This window comes from Anguilla anguilla, chromosome 16 (assembly GCF_013347855.1).
Source record: "Anguilla anguilla isolate fAngAng1 chromosome 16, fAngAng1.pri, whole genome shotgun sequence".
In the NCBI taxonomy this organism is placed as follows: Eukaryota; Metazoa; Chordata; class Actinopteri; order Anguilliformes; family Anguillidae; genus Anguilla; species Anguilla anguilla.
Window position 1 is genome coordinate 28682814 of NC_049216.1, and position 6209 is coordinate 28689022.

The window sequence follows — 6209 nt, forward strand, 5'->3', positions numbered from 1 at the left end:
ATGAGGAACAGCTCATATTGTTTTAAACAGTATATTTGTTATGTGCAACTTTGTCTAGATGAACATATTTCTGGGTGCCTTAGAAGTTGTGTTTTACATGTATGGGAATAAGATGCAGTATTTATACATTGTAGGCAAGTTGCTTTCAATAAAATAGGTAGTTAAAAGTTCTGTTTTATGGGCACTATATTTTCCTATAGGCCTACATGTGTTCCTTGGCTAACATGAATCATGTTTGTACATTACTTAGGCTGTGGACATTTGGGGTGGGTTCAGTCATGCTCCATGAGTCGACAGGTTTACTCTACCTCCGTGAGTTTGAAGTTAAACTGTACCTCATGAAATCTAATGCTTTTTAGCTTAATGAGACTTCCTGGTAAAAATGAAGGTTCTGCAGTTTTCTCATTTCATAAAACCACTTTTTTAAAAAAAAGGAAAGCAGACTGTCCACCCTCCATGAGTGTTTTCCTCCCTGCTCATCTCCGGTGTGTGAGATCCTCAGCCTGTGACACTGTGCTCTCCGCTCTGCTCATCTCCAGTGTGTGAGAGCCTCAGCCTGTGACACTGTGCTCTCCGCTCTGCTCATCTCCAGTGTGTGAGAGCCTCAGCCTGTGACCCTGTGCTCTCCTCCCTGCTCATTTCTAGCCTCAGCCTGTGACACTGTGCTGTCCTCCCTGCTCATTTCTAGCCTCAGCCTGTGACACTGTGCTCTCCTCCCTGCTCATTTCTAGCCTCAGCCTGTGACACTGTGCTCTCCTCCCTGCTCATTTCTAGCCTCAGCCTGTGACACTGTGCTGTCCTCCCTGCTCATCTCCAGTGTGTGAGAGCCTCAGCCTGTGGCACTGTGCTCTCCTCCCTGCTCATTTCTAGCCTCAGCCTGTGACACTGTGCTCTCCTCCCTGCTCATCTCCAGTGTGTGTGAGAGCCTCAGCCTGCCCTGTGGCACTGTGCTGTCCTCCCTGCTCGTTTCCAGGACACGGGTCCCCGGTGAGTCACGCTGCCGGGAATGTGGGGCGGAGGCGGGCCTCGCAGCGGACAGCCGCTAACAGTGATTCAGCGCCTCATTTCTGGGCCTGACGCTTTGTAAGTAAATAAATAAATAAAGGTCACTCCATACCGCCCCAGGAACCCTAAACGAGGCCTGCAGCCTAAATGAAAATGTTCTTTTCAGTCCATTTTGGAATTGACAATGTACTGAATGGTAGAGCCCTTGCATAATACCTTATGTTTGGAAAAAAATGTCCTTGCTTAGATTCACAGAAGGTTTTCATGCTATTTTAATGGTAAGGATTACTCTGTCATTTATATGTAAATGAATAGGGGGTAAGCCATCCCATGTGCATATGCACATTCAGGTACTGAACAACAAAAATGGAAACATCTGCATAGTCACTTAACAAGGTGCCACATAGTCATTTAACAGGGTGTTAAGATGCAGCACCTGGGCAGTACAGCCTCTATGTTCCGTGGTAGAGCTGCAGAAAAACAGCCTGCGCCACTCGTCCGAGAGAAAATGCTTGCTCCGTTACTGGAAGCAGAAAGCACTATCTCTGGTGCTGCTTCAGAAATGCATAATTGGGTTCACATCTGGTTACTGAGAAGGCTGTGACATATGGCTAACATAATTGTCCTGCTCCTCGAATCGTTAGGTGGCTACTGGAGCTCTGTGGACAGGGAGATTTCCATCTTGACAGGAGCCCTCTCTGCAGGAAAGAAATGTTAACATGGGATGGAGTTGATCATTCAGTATCATAAAGTAATAATTGCTATTGATATTGCCATCTAAGTGTACCCAAACTATGGCAGGAAAATGCAACCCATAAATGTGAACCAACAGAGCACTTCACCTGCTGTGAAAACTGCTGTGATTTCATTTTTTTTTTCACTAAAATAAATTCTTTGAATAAGAGATTTATTGTTCTAAAGTTTTGCAAATATCAAATAGATGATTTTTGTTGTTACACAAAATGAAACTGATAGTATTTGAAATGTACTTCCGGTGATCTGTCCAGGAAGGCAAGGCATACATCACAGTGTTGTAATACATAAATGACCAATTAAGGGCCTGATATACCAAGACCTTTAGCACATGCAAAACCTTTTAGCATGCACAAAACCAATGGCATGACCAATGATTGGTCATGGTATTTGTTTTGCACCAGTCATTGGTTGTGTTATTAGTTTTGTGTGTACTGTATGAATAGCTGTAGGTTATATATATATATATATATATATATATATCAAAACTAATTTGTGCTGTAAATACATCTGGTAAAATAAATCAGAGGTAAACAAAATTTACTTTCAGTTTTACAAGTACCCTCTGGTGGCAAGATGGGATACTACACATTCATGATGCCTATATTTACAATGTAAATGCCACAGCATATATATGCAGCATTGTTTAAACTATGCGACCAGCTCAGTCCATTTTTCAGTGTGTAAATGTGGACCCAGGTCTGATGCACTACAGAGATAATGCATTACCTCATTATTTATTCTGGAAGTAAAATGGATGCCTCTAGCTGACCAACAAAACCACTGCATGTACATCAGCAGGGGTTGTAGGGGTTGTATTTAGGTTCAATATTTTCCTATTGTTACTGACTATGTAAGGGATACTATAATCTGCCCACCACATTCCATTGTCAGAACTCATTACAATAAATGTGTGTGTAACTTCAATGAGAAAAAAAAAAATAGAAATGCAACTGAAAAAGGGCATTGAATGGAGTCACAAGAAGTGAATGGACAATGTGTTTCAGTTTCAGAACTAGTCACATGTATGTGAAATGTTAATAAATATTCAATATTCAGTCAAACCTATTTGCTCTTTATCACCAACTCATCAAGTCAGCCTTCTGAAGTTTTCCACATGAAGCACATTTGCGTAACCATAAGGGGGCTGAGAAACACATGCTCAAATTTTCTCTGCCAAAGTTATATTTCAGTCCTTAAGTTGGATTGGGTTGCATCTTCAAATTCGATTTTTTCAAAACTGAAAAGAATAAAGATCCTACTGATGGATATTGCATTCTGACAATTACATTTAGTCTTGAATCATGGGTTACACGTGGCCATCTCTTTTTACGAATATAAAGGTAGATTCATGATAGTCTGGAGTTCCGACCCAGTAAGGATTGTAGATTTGAAAAGCTGAAAGGTGATAAAACTTACAATTGTTGATGTAATTTAAGATGAGAATACTACGGAAAATATGTTTCATTAAAATGAAGCCCCCTCGTCATAGAACTATACATTTTTTTTCTTTCTTAGTGACAGTGATAAAAAGCACTACACAATAATCCTTGAGAAAAGAAAAAAAAAACGCCTCAGAAAAGTGAATCAACTTCAAAAAAATAATTTAAAAAGAAAGTTCGGCACCAAGGAAAAAGGCCAAGGCACCCTGTCTCAATATGGAAAAAATAGATTAAAAAGCCTTTGTTGAATTGAATTGGCTAGAATAGAACAAGGCAAAAAAGGACCAATGTGTATAGGCACTAGATCTACATCAAGGCCATGAAAACAATAGGTGGTACACAACACATATACTGTAAGCCACACAGGATATGAACAGGAGCCCATTCTCATTGAAAACTGCGGGCCTTGAAGTTATATCCAGCTGTATACAGGGTGGCGATAGATTAAAGAGACTCCTTCAAAGAGAGACGTATAGGATTGTTACGCTCAGTGCCATCCCTTTCCCTGGTTTAAATGATGAAATTGATTATTTTCCATTCCTTTGACTTATATGTTTCTGGGGGTCTCTTTGTGTATCTTTTGTTGCATGTATGTATTTCTGATGCAGATACACATTTTTCATTTCATTTCATTTTTTTGTTTATATCTTGCTTTTAGTGTGTGGGACTGCGAGAGCCTCCTATTCTTGTATATGTTATGGCTTCTCTATGGCTCCCTCTGTTGTATATTGTGTGCATTTACCAAGACACGTGTGGAATGTAATAGGTGTGGTTTATAAATGGCATGTACCACCTATTGTTTTTATGGCCCTGATGAAGACTTAAGTGTCTGTCTTTTTTTTGTTTTTGTTTTTTGCCTGGTTCTAGCCCATTCAGTGAAGGCAGTAAAGGACTTTTGTCTATTTTTTCACCCATATATATATATATATCAATCAAAACTTTATTTAGGACTCAAGGTCCATATAAAAGACAGAACATTACATACAAAGGCACCATAAAAGCATCATAAAAGATCATAATTCATATATATATATATATATATATATATATGTGGCTGGATATAACTTCAAGGCCCACAGCTTTCAATACGAATGGGCTCCTGTACCCATCCCGTGTGGCTTACAGTATATATGTTGTTTTTATGGCTCTGATGAAGACCTAGTGCCGATACACAGTTGTCCTTCTTTTTGCCTTGTTCTGTTCTAGCCAATTTAATAAAGGCTTTTTCTTCTGTTTTTTCACCCGGACACAGAGTGCCTTGACCCTTTTCCTTGGTGGAGCATTTTAAAAAAAAAGTTGATTAACTTTTCAGAGGCAGTTTTTTTCTCAAGGATTATTGTTTAGTGTTTGCCTATCTGCCTTAACAATGAACACCTGTCATTCCTAAATCCAAGCAATTTTTCTATTGTTGGATTAGAGGTACAAAGGCAGTCATTAGCTACATCTCCACTATCACCTGTCCTATCATTACTATGCTGATGACATATAACTCTCCCCCTAATACACTGGTCTCAACATGCACCCCAGCTTGCTTACAATCTCCAGCTGGATGACAAACCATCACCCAAAGCTCAACTTGGCTAAAATTGAGATTTTAGGCAAGCCAAGCCAAGCCAAGCTAAGCCAAGTCCTCCACCCTGGTTGTCACCCTCGTTATCTACCAGAAACCTTGGAGTGGTACTTGACAACAAACTGTCGCAGTCTGAAAACCTTGTGGCAGTTTGTCGAGCGTATGTTGCGCTGGATAAGACCATCTGCTGAAGTGATTGTAATGTAAGCTCCAGTCCAATAACAACAACAACAACAACAACAACAATAATAATAATAATAATAATAATAATAACAATACTAATATTATTATTTTTTTTGTATTATTATTATTTGATGACAAAATTATTTAATTTCGCCTTGTTCCACCATTACAGTACCTTGAAATATGCCATTACTTTGGTAATGGAGGGCAGTACATGGGATGTCATCTACTAAACCAGGGGGGTATTCCACGAAGCTGGCTAACTGAGTAAGCCTGGCTTATGCACTGAGTAAAACCCGGAACCTCTTCAAATCTGGAACATGGACTAAAGTAAAAAGAGCTGTTCCGGGTTTTACTCTGTGCATAAGCCAGGCTTACTCAGTTAGCCAGCTTCGTGAAATACCCCTCAGGCCGAAAAGGCCAGCAGCAGAAGTCAAGGACTCGATGCAAAATATGTGCACAGCAAAAACAAACAAGCAGGGTTGGCCTATCAAAGTAACGCTTGCTGGTTATACTGTATCGGTAACCTTTGCTTTAGAAATTCTTTGATTATTTTGCACAACAGAGAAAGGTTTCATATAAAATAAATGGTGTTATGTGCAGTCAGAACAAGGTCCATCTGCCAAAATGACAGAACAACTGTGTGGTTTAATTAGCTTTTAGAGGGTTTGGTAAAATTGAAAATGAAAGAGTTATTATGTGTCAGAGTTGAGGTCAAATTCACAAATGTGACCATGAATTCTGAACACAAAATATTTCTTAAACAATATGCAAGACAAACATTTGTGTAAATAATTAGCATGATGTAGAAACAGTGATCTAAATAATTTCCTGTGGTATCAACTAAATATTGTCTTCCTCTGTGCATTTCGCAATATTTGTGAACATTTTGAATTTGTTTAGAAACTATTTTTGTGTTTAACAAGGTGTTTCCCGAAACAGCGTGATAGGCCTAATTAAAACATACAAGGTGCTGTATCCACCACTATTTCTAACTATTACACCGCCATAAATATCTCATGAGTGTCTTTCAAGCAAAAAATACTGAAATCAAAACACTCATCAGATATATGCACACACTGATGTTACTTTTCTGAGTTAAATATAACGACCCAAACAGACGCCCGCTACTTAAGACCAATGACGCCTATTTATTGCAGGATGATTGTATTAATTCGTGTGAATCTAACAAATAATCATTAGTGTACTGATTCTAGTCAGTTTCAATGGACGGTTCCTTAGAAGTGGGCGGAGTC